At 37.0% G+C, this 14,962-nt stretch overlaps 1 long non-coding RNA gene across 1 annotated transcript; it reads left to right on the top strand.

The window, feature by feature from the left end:
• Window positions 14,249-14,682, top strand: LOC110264995. Its single transcript, XR_002351412.1, has 2 exons — window positions 14,249-14,561; window positions 14,594-14,682. It is a non-coding gene; the product is annotated as an uncharacterized LOC110264995 (long non-coding RNA).

The raw sequence follows: 14,962 nt of genomic DNA, 5'->3' as shown, positions 1-14,962 counted from the left end.
TTCAAGTTAGTACATTGTTTATTCTCCCATTATCTCTATAAGAGTTTTTAGTCAAAGATTTAACATTGAAAAATTACAAATGATTGAGTGGTCTTTTTCTATGACTTTTGTATTCTTTTAGATCAATTGAAAGCTTATTTGATGTCTCATGCCTAGTGGATCTTGTTTGAACTATTTCGGTTTAAGATCCTTTCTTGCAAGGCTTGACTCATTTTTAGTACATCTTGAACTTCTTGAATGTTCTTCTGAGATGGTGATTTCAAGAACGCTTTTGGAGTCTTGTTTTGAACCTTTTAAAGAAGTTTTGAATTCTCTTTGAAGAAATATTAAATGGAATTTACTTTCTGTTGCTTGATTGAGATTGAAACCATTGTTCAATTTTGATGAAGTTAATTTAAAAATCGGCATGGGCTATTTTAAATGAAGTTTTGAGAATCTTCCTTGGTTAGTGGAAACCTGTCCGTTTGTAACGCACCACTTGTTTTCTTACCAATTTATAAGTAAAATTTTACCTCGAAATTTCTTTTCTAAAGAGAGTTTAACTTCCTCTTTTGTCCCCGCTATAAATGTTATACACACTTGTTTGAATATGGGCTTTGGGAATTTTTGAACAAGCATTTGATTTCTCTTCCGAGTTTTATGAATTACTTTTGGTTAAGTTGTGCACCTAATTATCTTTCTAAAATATTTGAGGAAATATTTTAGCTCTTAGCGAAACTTGTGTGCATTTTGTTTTTTTTTTAAACTCTACATGATTTACTTCAACATGAAATTGTATTGAAGTAAAGCCACGATTATGCTTTTATTACTCTCTTGAAGGATGTTGTTACTTAACCTTTCTTTTAGACTGCGAAGTGGTTTTTCCGCAAGTTTTGGTTCCTTTATGAACAATGTATTCGGAAGTACTTTTAATCGTGTTCTTGAGTTCTGTGAGCTTTGTCTTGGGTTTGAAATATTCTCTTCTGTAAACCTCATGCTTCCTCGACTCAGCTTGAGTTTGTTTCAAACCGATGCGCTGGTTTTCTTCTTATTGATCCTAGTGAACTTCTTTGATCTAAGGGTTATCTTTGAAGTTGTCAGTTGAATTGTGTCTAGCAAACTTCATTGCTTGAACATCCTTGTTTATCTGGAATTGGATACATTCTCTCAAATCTTTGGGTACTATCCTTGACATTTGACTCTCCTTTTTAAATCTTGTATCCTTCTGAGTAGACTCGAGAATTGTTTTGATATCACGTGTGACTTGTAGACGTAGTAACGCGATGCATTAGTTCTTTAAGACGTGATATGTGTATACGGAAGTTGAAGCGGTAGGTGTACAACGTTAAAAGTTGTGGGTGTTTTGTTCCTTGCGAACGGGTTTGCGGTTGTCAGGCTTATGATCGAATATGGGGATAGTAAAGTGCTTGATGGAGTTGGAAAGTTGAAGCTTTGAGGTTGATATGAGATTAGTATGCGGATGTTGAGCACGTCGTTTTAACCCCATCATGTTTTATAGCCTTCGATGCCTTGCCTTACTATCACATGTTTAAGCCATATCATCTTTTGCATTGAGCCTATCTTGTAACATTTGCTTTGCAATCCCACCCCTACCTTTGTACCTTTATGCATATGATCATCCATGTATTTGAAGACTGTATATATATGTTTATATTTTGAGATATTTTTGTTTCTTCCTTAAATGTGTTCAAGGGTGAACTGTTATGAGATTCTTTTGTTTTGTATCAATTTTCGAGGGCGAAAATTTTTATAAGGTGCGTAGAATGTAAGACCCAGAACCTTTGAAAAGTCTTATTATGATCAAGTCTCAAATCATATGGTTATTTATAGCCTTAATTTCAGAAATTATTTTATTAAAGATAATTAAGGTAAGCTTTGATTTATTGAATTTGAGATAAGTTATGATTATTATCCAATTTTACAATTATTGGATTATTTTCTGTATTCAAATTATAAAGTTGGTAATTGTGAAAAAATAAGGATTTCTATATGATTTGGATTAAATAATTAATATCTTAAATATAAATACTGCTATTTTGGAAAATAGAGAAATTAAGTATATTATTTCTAATTATTTGGTTGGGACATTTTTATTGAAAATAATTTGTAAAATTGATGAGCAAATAGCATTTTTATGCATTAATTTTGTTGGATTAAAATTGATCCTAATTACTATATTACCCTTACTTTTATTTGAAATTACAAAAGTAACCCTAACCCTAATTTTCAAAAAAATGAAACCCTTACCTTGAAAAACCTAACCCGACCCGGTTTCCCCACAACTGCAGTAGCCCCTCCCTTCTAACAGCAGCGGCAACACATGCAGTTTCCTTTGATTTTTCTGAAAGAAAGAAACAAAGAAAGGAGAGATTTGAGAAGGGGAGGGGGAGGTCTGGAAGAAAGAAGGCAGGGGAGGCCTTGTCACCGTCGATCCACTACCTTGGAGCTCGCCGTCGAGCTGCTTTGCGGCGCCGTTCATGGAGTCACTAGTTCGCGTCACCGCCGATCATCGTCGAGCCATCGTCAGAAGCCGAACAGCGAAGGAGAAGGACGCAAGGCAGGGGCCGACGAGACAGAGGAAGGGCGCGCGTGTAGGAGCTCAGCCGCGGGAGAGGAGAGGCGCGTCCGAACCTTCGCCGCCGTTGGAGTCGTGCAGAGAGAGACGCGAAGAGGGAGAGCAGTCGCGCATCCAGATGCGTCCTCACCACCGCGGGAGGAATCGTCGCCGTCGCCCTGAGGTGTAGTCTGCCGCTGTTGCCAGTGGAGGTTCCTGCTGTGGAACGGAGGTGAGAGAGAGAAGCAAGATGAATTCCCTCCGCTTCTGGTGCTCTGGTCCGCCGCTGCCGCTGCTGGAACCCTTGGGCGCCGCCGTCGTTCTTGTTGCCATTAAAGGAATCTAGCTGCCGCCGCCATTCAGATCCGCTACGGTCTCTATCGGAAGCCACCATGGGAGCCGTGGAATGAGGGGTTTCTGCCACCTTTGAAACTCCATTTCTATTGTTGTCATGGCCGCCACGCCGTTGGCTGACGGGATCGGTATTGTGGCCGCCAGAAACCGTCTTTTCTTGGTAAGTGTTTGGTTTTTGAAACCCCTTAAAGTTAGTGCCCTGTTATACTTAGTTAGAGATTCTGAGATGTTGGTTACACAGGGTTGAGTTCCGATAAATGTACGTCGAAACTAAGGTTGTTGTTGAGCCGCCGGAGCTTTTTGCTGCTACGGGGCTGTTGTCGGGTCGGTTCGGAATCGCAACTGTCCCTTTGTGTTATTTTGGTAAGTATGTTTCGGAAAGCCTCACGTGAGTATTTCGTTGCGTTTGGTTAATGAATATAAATCTTGATAACGTGGGATCGAGTCCTGATTATTGTATGTTGCGATTAGTGTTGCTATGGTTATTGTGAACGTGGCTGGGAGCTGAGGTTTTGGTTGCCGTCAGTTCGGGTTGAGGCGGAAATGGACTTGATGAGGCGTTTGGATTATGGAATTGCGTTTTGAGGTAGGGGTGCCGGTTTTATGAATTTGATGATGTTGGATGGTGGAAGTGCTGTTTTGTTATGGGCCGGAATGGCTGTGTATGATTATGAATATTGGCTGGTTCTGGATTGAACCGTGAGCCGGAATGGCTGTGTATGATATTGATTTATAGCTGATTGCCGAATGAGTTATGGGCCGTATGGCTGACTATGAATTATGAATTTAAGCCGGATGGCTAAGATGGATGTTGATCCATGGCCGGGACTGAATGAATATATGCTTGAGATACCTGGGTAGTAGCAAGGGTTGTGGTTCGTCCCACTTGCTCCAGGTTAGAGACTGTGATGCCTGGGTAGTAGCGGTAGTAGTGGTAATTCCACTCGCTCCAGGTTGAGCTTTTAAACACCCGCCTGGGTAGTAGCCGCAGTAGTGGTTATTCCACTGGCCCTATTGGGACTCTGTTGAACTGTGGTGATTGGTGGTTGTTGGATTGTTTGGGCCTAGGGCCGTGGTTGGGAATGAGATGAACTGATGGTTGATTTCGGTTTTGTGTTTCTGGTTTAGAATAAAATATGAAATGCTATTTTGGTTCAGCATAGATAAACTGTTTTGAAAGGCTTTTGAGTTTTTGAGAATTGAACGGTTCTTCCTTCAGAAAAGAAAATTACCAAACTATCTCTATACCTAATTTTTACCAAAACCCTAAATCCCCAAAATATCACTCTAATACTAATTTTCCCTAAAACCTAGCCGCCTTACCTCCTTCAGCCACCAAATCCCCTTTTTCCCCAATACCCAACGTAGCTTCAAAAGAAAAACCAAAAGAAAGAAAAAAAAAGTAGAGAAGGGAAATGGAAACAGGGGAAGCAGGGAAGGGAAAGTGAGATCTGAGAAAACGCAGGCTGGGAGCAGAGGAAGAGGAGAGGAAGGAGGGTCGCCACGCTGTGCTGCTCCCTACGCCGGTTGCCATCGCCACCTACGAATCATCACGCCGCCACGCTGCCGCCACCGTCGGGCTGCTGTGCTGTCATCGATACGGTTCAGAGAGGAAGCACTACGATGAGGAAGGGAGCAGGAGCCCGTCGTGCTTGCTGCAAGTCTGTCGTCCGTGTCTTGTCGTTGCGCTGGAGTCGTCGCCGCCAATGCTGAGCACCTCCGCTGCCGCCTTTGATGGAAGCCGCCACCATAGCTGGGAAGAACGGAGTAGAGGAGAGGAGGTTTCATTGATGTTTTGGCAGAGAAGGAGGACGAGACGTGTGAGAGAGAGTGACGCACAGAGGAGAGACCATTCCTCTGCCGCTGCCAGTCGCTGCCATCATTAATAGTGAGTCAGTAAGCCCTAGCCATGAGAACCACCATCTCTGAACCCTTATTGCTCTGTAAAATACCCTGTATTTGTCTCTGATGTTCTTGGCTATATTGTTTGTTGGGGTTTGTCTCAATTGGAGTCATTGGTGGAGGTGTTGCCGCTACTGAAAGCCAACGACGGGGCTATTGCTGGTTCTAATTCTATTATCCTGGTACTGGTCTGAACTTTCCCTTGGGCTTAATCCATTTGAACATTCTATTTTTTCATTGCTATAGTTGTCATATTCTTGTATTAATACAATTTGAGTTTTTGCTTTGTCTTGGATTCCTTGTAACACCCTAACTACCAAAGCTCACGCTTCCGGCTGCGCGACTCTGATAGCTCGGACATTACGACGACTTTTATACTATTTAATACTAAAATATGAGCCTGTTTGAAACTTTAAACCGCAATACCGCTCCCAAAAATACTTTTGTTACAAGGCATTCAAGGTTATAAAACAGGATGAGGTTACAACGACGTGCTCAACATCCGCACACTAATCTCATCTCAACCTCAAAGCTTCAATCTTCCAACTCCATCAAGCACTTAACAATCCCCATAACCGATCATAAGCCTAACGACCGCCAACCCATTCGCAAGGAACAAAACACCCACAACTCATAACGTTGCACACCTACCGCTTCAACTTTCGTATACACATATCACGTCTTAAAGAACTAACGCATCGCGTTACTGCATCTACAAGTCGCACATGGTATCAAAACAATTCTCGAGTCTACTCAGAAGGATACAAGATTTAGAAAGGAGAGTCAAATGTCAAGGATAGTACTCAGATTTGAGAGAATGTACCCAATTCCAGATAAACAAGGATACTCAAGCAAAGAAGTTTGCTAGAAATAAACCAATTGACCACTCCAAAGATAACCCTTGGATCCAAGAAATTCAATAGGACTAATAAGAAGAGAACCAGCGCCTTAGTTCGAGACAAATTCAAGTTGAGTCGAAGAAGTATGAGATTTACAGAAAAGAATATCTCAAATCCAAGACAAAACTCACAGAACTTAAGAGCATGATTAAAAATACTTCCAAATACATTGTTCATAAAAGAATCGAAAACTTGCGGAAAATCACTTCGCAATTTAGAAGAAAAGCTCAATAGCAAACATCCCTCAAGAGGGCAACAAAAGCAATAACGTGGCTTTGCTCTAATTCAACTTCATGTTGAAGTAGATTATGCAGAGTTTTAAAAACAAGATGCACACCGGTTTGGCTAAGAGTTAAAATATTTCCTCAAATATTTTAGAAAGATAATTAGGTGCACAGCTTAACCATAAGAAATTCATAAAAACGCAAGAGTAATCAAATACTTGTTCAAAAATTCTCAAAGTCCATATTCAAACAAGCGTGTACAACATTCATAGCAAGGACGAAGGAGAAAATTAAACTCCTTTTAGAAAAGAAATTCCGAGATAAAAATTTGCTTACAATTTGGTAAAGAAAATAAGCGGTGCGTTACAAACGAACCGGTTTCCACTAAACAAGGAAGCTCTTCAAAACCTCATTTAAAATAGCGCATGCCAACTTTAAAACAATTTTGTCAGAATTGAACAATGGTTTCAATTATAACCAAGCAACAGAAAATAAATTCCGTTTAAAACTCCTTACAAGAGAGTTCAAAACTTCCTTAAAAGATTCAAAACAAGACTATAAAAGTGTTCTTGAAATCACTATCTCAGAAGAACATTCAAGAAGTTTAAGATGTACTAAAAAGGAGTCAAGCTTGCAAGAAAGGATCTTAATTTAAAGTAGCTCAAACAAGATCCACTAGACATGAAATATCAAACAAGTTTTAAATTGATCCAAAAGAATACAAAAGTCATAGAAAAAGACAACTCAATCATTTGTAATTTCTCAATGATAAATCTTTGACTAAAAACTTTTGTAAAGACAATGAGAGGATAAACGATGCACTATTTTGAAACGAATTAAACTTACTCATAAAAATGAGATCCACAAGAGAGGAAAAACCAAGGTCAATAGTAATGTTCATAAAATGTAAGAGGTTAGTTAAAAATAAAGTAAAGTATGACATTCATAGAGATGAAAGGTTAAATAGAGAATTTAGCCTGTTCATAGGAAGAAAGCTATGAGTCCAACACTTTCAAAAGAACAACCATGGCACAAACCATATAGCATGCTAAATCCAACTCAATACAAAATAAGTTAGGTAAAGCTTATCAAATGAAACTCAACCGGGATAAAAGTGAAAAATCTTTCCTTTCCAAAATTTTGAAAAATATCCAAATACATAATCAAATGAAGATGTCCATTGGAACTATAATAAAGTTACTAGAAAGTCAACTTGTATTTTAAGTAGGTGCAGTTCTATAAACTAGTAAAAGTACAGGCGAGGTATTAGGAGTAAATAATTGTTAAACTATATAAGAAATCTTCAAAGTTCATATATAGATAAGTATGTATCTAATCAACAGAAATTTTTATAAAAATCTCAAAATCAGCTGTAATCACTGTCAAATAAGAGAAAAACTGAATCAACAAGTTCTCTAAGAATGAACACGGAACCCGGAGTTAAAAGTCACAGCACATTAAGACAAGTTCAAGACTATATAGGGCTGTTTCTGTCCTTGATCATATTAGATTCAAAATTCTTGTCCTGCTGCAACCATCATCATCACTGCGAAATTAACGTTGCTGTTCCAATGGATGTGGTGTCCTTGATTTCATTGGATTTATCACTGTTTCTGCGAATTTAAAATAAATGGATTTATCACGGTTAATTCATACGGATTCGACTTTTCGAGGTAGGGGTTTTTCTCAAATCTATTTTTACATTATAGGGTTGTTATAAATCGATATTAACGCGTAAAATACATTTTTGTGATTTCGTGAGTCTTATGAATTGAATTGAGTTATTTTGGTTGAATGAGATTATTAGTTTGATTGATAAACTGATCGATTGAGAAAGTTGGATATTTGGATTAGTTGATTGATGTTGTTAAAGTGGTTTTCCCTTGAATTATTAGAGAAGATTTATTATTGTCTTTTAGGTTAATTTTGGAAACGGTTTGATTTTAGAGAAGATTTAATGTTGAAATTTGATTTGATGTTAAACCCGATTTGATATCGGAGTATGATTTTAAAATAAATTTGGAAAAGGCTTGATATTTGAAAACAGGTTATTTATTGAGAATGATTTGCTATTTTGGAAATGATTCAAAAAGTGTTGAGGGATGGTTTGGTTTGAAACTGTTTGAGAAGACCGAGAATTCTTAACTATTGATTGATGCTGTTGGTTGAAGTCGGTTTAAATTGTGATTTATGGGATTGGTTGATTGAATTCTGGATTTTGTAAGTTCCTTGGGTTGAGTGCTGTTGTTGTGATAATGGTTATTAGAAGTGATTTGACTGATTAACAGGTGTTTGGTTTGGTTTGGTTGGGACCCGAAAAGGGTGGCAGAATCTGAGTTTTAGAGGAGATGCTGCCGAAATTTTATAAAATTGGAAGTTTTGTTTGAAGTAATTGTTTAAAAAGATTTAGTTCTTAAATGTTATTTGTTTAAGATTGATTTATTTAGAAAATGAAGAATTATGTTTTGGATTGAGATTGTTAATTAATGGAAAGAAGGATGATAATGATTGATTTGAAATATGAATTTTGAATGAATTTGGAAATGGGATATGGATTGATGAATGATGATGATATTGAGAATGGCTTAGATATTGATGAATGATGAATGAATTATTTATATGGCTTATGAATTTGAAATATCTAAGATACGAGGTTCCCTGGATTAAGTGCCGTGGCTTGCCACCACGTGTACCAGGTTGAAAACTCGATACTCTGTTGACCCTATGACGTAAGTGTGACCGGGCACTATATAAATTCCCGAGAATGTTACCCCCATTGAGCAATATTGATTATTTGATAAAAAGCTATGCATCGACTCTTGGGGATGCACGTTGGGGGACAGTCTAAGGACAATTCAGACTTGTCGGGTTGGCTGGATAACCGACAGATGACCCTCATCAGCCATAGGACAGGCATGCATCATATGCATTTGCATGCTTTGCTTGGGTTTGAACTTGTTTTGGTTTGCCTAATTGCTAAACTGTTCTTAACTGCTACTTGAACTATTTGCTGTAACTGCTACCTACTTGTGCTTTCCTTGTCTGTCTTGCCTGTGTATGTTCTGGCGTGCTACATTTGAGAATGAACTTTGGTGCTGAATTAATGACTGTGTTGTTTGATTGCGTGGCTGGTTTCTGATTGAGATTTTCTTATAGGAAAGGAAAGGTTTCGGTCTTCTAAAAGATTAGACATTGTTTCTTTGAAAAAGTTTTTGGAATGATTTCTTATTGGTTTTAAAAGATTCATAAGGCAATGATAATCACTGAACTTGAAAATAGTTTTCTTATTAAATATCTTCTTATGACAACTTTGAAACTATGTGGTGAGGCCGTGTGGTTAGGTTCTCACCCCCTACAACTTTACCTTTTTAGGAACTGGATGAAGAAGCATTAAGAAGAGTTATACTGCGTCTAGTTTATATGCTGTTGTATTAATTAGATTATTTTCTTCCCTCGCCTTTCTTATTACAAGTTTGTGAGAGGGATAGGAATTGTATGTTTTATATGTATAATATATTGAATTATTATGTAAGGAGTCTTGTATATTAATCTATGCTTGTTTGTATTTTTCCTAAGACAGTATTTATTTCTGGTTTTCATAGAAATCAGCGATACAGTGTCGAGTCATAGGCTCCTATTTTAATATTTAGTATGTAAAGTAGTCGTAATACTTCTTGCTATTAGAGTAGCGCAGCCGGAAGCGTGACTTCTGATTGTAAGGGTGTTACATTATGGTATCAGAGCAGTCTTTCCTGTAGAGCCTTGGGAATGGACTGATTATGCTTCAACTGCATACTCTGAGAGTCAGTCATGTAGTAGGTCTTGTTTGAATAATGAGAATTAGAGCTTTATGCACATGACGATCTGTTGATTAATGCCATTAGTCTTGCATTGCATAATTCTTGGTATTAAGTTTGGCCAGCTTAACACTAGTGAATTATGTATATGCAAGCATTAATGGGTTATCATAGACGATATGCGAGTCATAGATAATGCGAGACGCGGGTTTTGGGAACGTTAGAAACTAAGTTCTAGAGATTAGTTCCATTTCGACGTATAATCTTTATTCGTTCTTAACTTTATCTTTTTCTTTATCAATAGTATCAGAATTTCTAGTTCTTGATTTCTTCTTGGAATTTTTTTGGATATTTTTCTACCATATCTTGTCATATATATATATATATATATATCCTTGTTTGATTATGTTCCTAATTGTTGCTTGAATCTTTAAGGAACATTCAACCTTAACACTGTTCATAAATTTGGTATTTGTTGATTTGATTTCGAATTAGTTTTGGTGCAACGCATAATCCTTGATTTCTAAATCATTTGAAATCTTAAGAGTCGCGATTCGTAGTAAACTGATTATACGATTTAGTTCTCCTGTTTCGTGTTCTATAACTATTATGTGTCCTGCTCGGATTCCAATCTTTGATTTTGTATTTCTTAGTAAAAATGATAAAAACTAACCTTGTTTTGATAAAATGTATTAATTCTAGTAGTTTTCTTCTACAACTCTTATCTTGGAATCTCTTTTGAAAATAGTTCTATTTTGGTTCTTCTTCTGTTTGACTCTAGTTGTAACCATTATTTGAATTCTGAATACGACAACCTTTGATTTTATAAAATACTTCCTTGCAAAAAATGAAAAAAATTTCTTTATATAGTTAAAACATGCTTTTATTTAAAAGTACTACTTAGCCTCTATTTATCATTACAAGAATACTTTACTTTAGATTTTCTCATTTGAGCATAATCTGATCCTTTTGCAACATTATTCGAATTTTTATGCACATATATATATTTACTTAATTATGTATCTACGAACTCTTTAAACTTTCTAAAGCAAGATTTCTGCTTTCATTTCAGTTAATTTTCATTTAATAAACTTCACACAAATCATTTTAATTTAAATTTGATCTAGTATAACATATTTACCTTTGTTTAGTTTTTTTGAAAAATATTGTATTTATATACTTTCTTTAGAAAAAGATAAACCAATTCCCTTAGGTTCAATTTGAAGTTGTTCTAAATTGTTGTACTCTCTTTCCTATTATTACCCATGTCGAAGCTCTTGAATTCAAAATTCCTTCTTAAGCTTTCGAATTAACTCCTTTTACATTACACTTCATTGCTTATATACATCCTGGTTTGTTGATAATCTCACGTATTTTCAAAATCTTTGCGAAATACCATCCTTGTCTAATTGTGAATCTGGGCAATCTCCCGATTTCTTGCAAATACCGCTTATGTCGTTTGTCCTTCTCTTCTCAAGTTCCGTATTCCTTGTATGTTAGCTCCTAGTGATGTGACTGTGCGCACGAAAAACGAGTTTGGTAAAGGTTATAAGGAGTCGTGGGGTTTCAAGGCAATGCAAACATCTATACTCTGCTCAGTTCCCTCCATTGTTTATTTCATATCTTCTCTTTTTATTAGATAAGATGATCATCCTCTTAAGTTTATCTATTCCTCGTGGACCTTTCAATTGATTGCATTCCTACACATTCCCTTGGATTTTACAAATGATATCCTTGACTCTGGTCATTTTTGTGAATCTTGTACCTTGATTCAGCTTGAATTCAATTTTAATGAATGCACCGTTTTCTTCTCATCATCTCCATTGAAGTTCTTTAATCTCTCTATATGTCCGCCTCTTATTTGTAAACTGCTATTTGAATATTTAAGAACGTCTATTCTTGTCATTATACTTCTCTTTATGAAATCTTGTACTCCTTGACATAACATCGGAATTGTTTTGGGTACAATGCGGACCCTTGAAATCTTTGAAAATGTAAAGTACCCATTTTTATTATATTGTATTGGCTTATGTGTTCTAAATTGTGTCACTCAATTTGATGTCATTCCTCCTTCTCTTTCCTTGGAGTGTAATTTAAATTTCCTTGCTTCGCCATTTGTACCTTACGCATATCTTGACTGTTTACACTTCTGACTATGTTAAAACTTTTGCAACATGGCTATTAATTCCATATTCCTCCATGAACTATGAAAACCCCGTGATCATTTGAAGTTGTTCCGCAGTAATGCGTCACCATAGTCTTTAATTATTCCTTTTCTATGAAATCTCATACTTCTTCAACTCAGCTTGGATATATTTCAAACTAATGCGCTGATTTCCTTTTTATTGATCCTATTGAAATTTCTTTGATCCAAGGATTATTCTTAAAGTTGTCAATTGAATTCGTTCAAACGAATTTCATTGCTTGAGCATCCTTGTTTACCTGCAACTGCATTTATTCTTTCAAATTCTCGCGAACGCGGTTCTTGTCGCTTTTCTTTCTTTTCATGGTTTATTATCCTTCTGAATATACTAGAGATTAGTTTTGGTATCTTGTGCAACCGTTAGACTTAGTAAACGACACATTAGTCCTTTAGGACACGTTTGGTGAACGCAAAAGGTGAAATTCGTAAGTGTACGACGTCACAGGGAGTTGTGAAACCTTGTTTTATGTGAAAGAGTTCTATTAATGTGGGATTTATGACCAGTAGTAAGGTTTGCAAAGTGTTTAATAAAGTTGAGAACCTTCGAATGAGTTGCTCAATTAAGTACAGTTAAGAATGGTAGAGATAAGTTATGTTGAAGTTTGAATAGTTGTATCTCTGAAATTGGTATGAGATTAGTATGCGAACATTAAGCACATCGTTTTAACTCCGGTTTGTTTTATAACCTTTTTCCACCTTGCTTTACCATCACATATTTGAAACATATCATCTTGTACATCAAGCCTATCTTGTAACTTCTGTTTTGCACCACACTTATATCCTTTATACCTGTATGCCATATGAAAATTCTGGTATTTGAAACTATATGAATATATATATATATACTGAGAAATTTTTGCCTTTTCTTTAAATAAGTTCAACAGTGAAGTAATGTGAAAATCTCTTTTATTTGTATCAATTTTCGAAGACGAAAATTTTTATAAGGTGGGTAGGATGTAAGACCGAAGACTTTTGAAAAGTCATATTTTGAACTAATCCCAAATTATATATATTTATTTATAGTTTTAATTTCAGAAATTATTTTTATTGAAAAATAATTAAAGGCAATTAATTGGATTAGAAATAAATTAAGGTTTTTATCCAAACTCTATACCTATGGATTATTTTCCTATTTATAATTTAAAGTTCTAGAAATTTGAAAATAATGGGGTTTGGCTATTTAAATTAGAATTTTGTCTAATTTTATAATTATTGAATTATTTTCTATATTTAAATTATAAAATTGATAGTTATGAAATAATAAGAATTTTATATAATTTGATTTTAGATAATTTAATTTATATCATTTAATACTTTAAGTTAAAAGTAAAGAAAATTAATTATATTACCATGTATTTTAAATTAGAGTAATTCATTGAGAATTAATTAGTATTTTTTATACCACAAATAATATTTTAAAGTAATTTTAGAGATTAAATTAGTTTTTCAAATATTAATACTTTATGCTCCAATTTTATTAAAATTACCAAACTATCTCTATACCTAATTTTTACCAAAACCCTAAATCCCCAAAATATCACTCTAATACTAATTTTCCCCAAAACCTAGCTGCCTTACCTCCTTCAACCACCAAATCCCCTTTTTCCCCAATACCCAACATAGCTTCAAAAGAAAAACCAAAAGAAATAAAAAAGAAAAAAAGAAGACACTACAAGAAAAAAGGCCTATGGCCACGCTTTTTTCTTGCTACGCTTCAAAAGCGTGGCCAAAAGTGGTCAATGGCCACGCTTTTATGAGGGTGGCAATAGATTAGAGATTTGGCCACTTTTTTTATTGCCACGCTTCAAAAGCGTGGCAAAAAGTATCAATGGCCACGCTTTTGTATGGGTGGCAATTGGTTAGAGAAACGGCCACGCTTTTTTTTGCCACGCTTTTAGAGAGAAACAAGGACGTTTTGAAAGCGTGGCGACAGGGTTTCATTACGGCCATGCTTACAAAGCGTGGCCATATCCTAATACGCTTTTGGCATGCTTTAAAAGCGTGGCCAAAAGGTTCTTTTCTGCCACGCTTCAAAAGCGTGCCGTAGAGCAAAACAGTGACGTTTTAAAAGCGTGGAGAGAGGGGCTCCAACCCATTGACCCTAACCCGGCCCCTGACCCGGCTCTCAACCCGGCTCCCAACCCGGTTCCCAACCCGGTCCCCAACCCAAAGACACTAACCCTAATCACTCGAAACCCTAAGCCTGAAGAGCGCCTCCCATTAGCCTTAGCCCTTCACCCTTCACCCTTCGCACTTCGCCGTGAACCCTTTGCCCTTCGCCCTTCACCCTTCGCCCTTCGCCCTTCACCCTTCGCCCTTCGAAACCCTTCACTCTTGGTTCTGAAGCTCCTTTGTTTCTTTCTCCCTTTCTCCCTCCGTTTCTTTCATTCACAGAAACTCAGCCAAAAAACCCTAGCATTGTAAGCCTATACCACCGCCGCCGCAAGGAGTGGCATACTGCTGCCGTCCGTCCGTCTATCTAGCTTCCCTCGTGCTCCAAGTCTTCAACCCCCATTCGCTGTCACCGATCGCAGCTGCTTCCTCGAGCTCGGCGTCCGTCATCTTTGTCTGCTCAGCCGCGCTTCCGCCGCCGTTGGTTGTCGTTAACGTTCGCGTCTTCGTTCAGCCGTCGTCTTTGTTCGCGTTCTTTGCCGTTCAAGTTTGCTCGGCGTTCACCGTTCGCGTTCACTCGCCGTTCACCGTTCGCATTCGCGTTCATCTGGAAGCCACGTTGCGCTGCTTCAAACTCTGCGACCAACCCGTGCGCTCCACCTAGCCGTCGAACTGCTCTCTTTTGTCGCTGCCGTGAGTTCCCTAAACCCACCACCAGACAATACACTCACACAACACCAATACTCTGCTTCAAACTCTGCAACTTCTTATTTCTATTACAATAAGTAACTATTTGATTTGGCAGTGGTTTGGATTTTTTTTATAGACTGAATTAAAGTATACAATAGTTATGTTCTCTTCTCTATCACATTGATACTAAGCTTTGAATTCTCTTATTTCGTTTCATGTTTACCGCA

Source organism: Arachis ipaensis, chromosome B07 (assembly GCF_000816755.2).
Source record: "Arachis ipaensis cultivar K30076 chromosome B07, Araip1.1, whole genome shotgun sequence".
Classification (NCBI taxonomy): Eukaryota; Viridiplantae; Streptophyta; class Magnoliopsida; order Fabales; family Fabaceae; genus Arachis; species Arachis ipaensis.
Note: the sequence above shows the minus strand (reverse complement) of the source record. Positions and strands in the feature narration are given on the sequence as shown.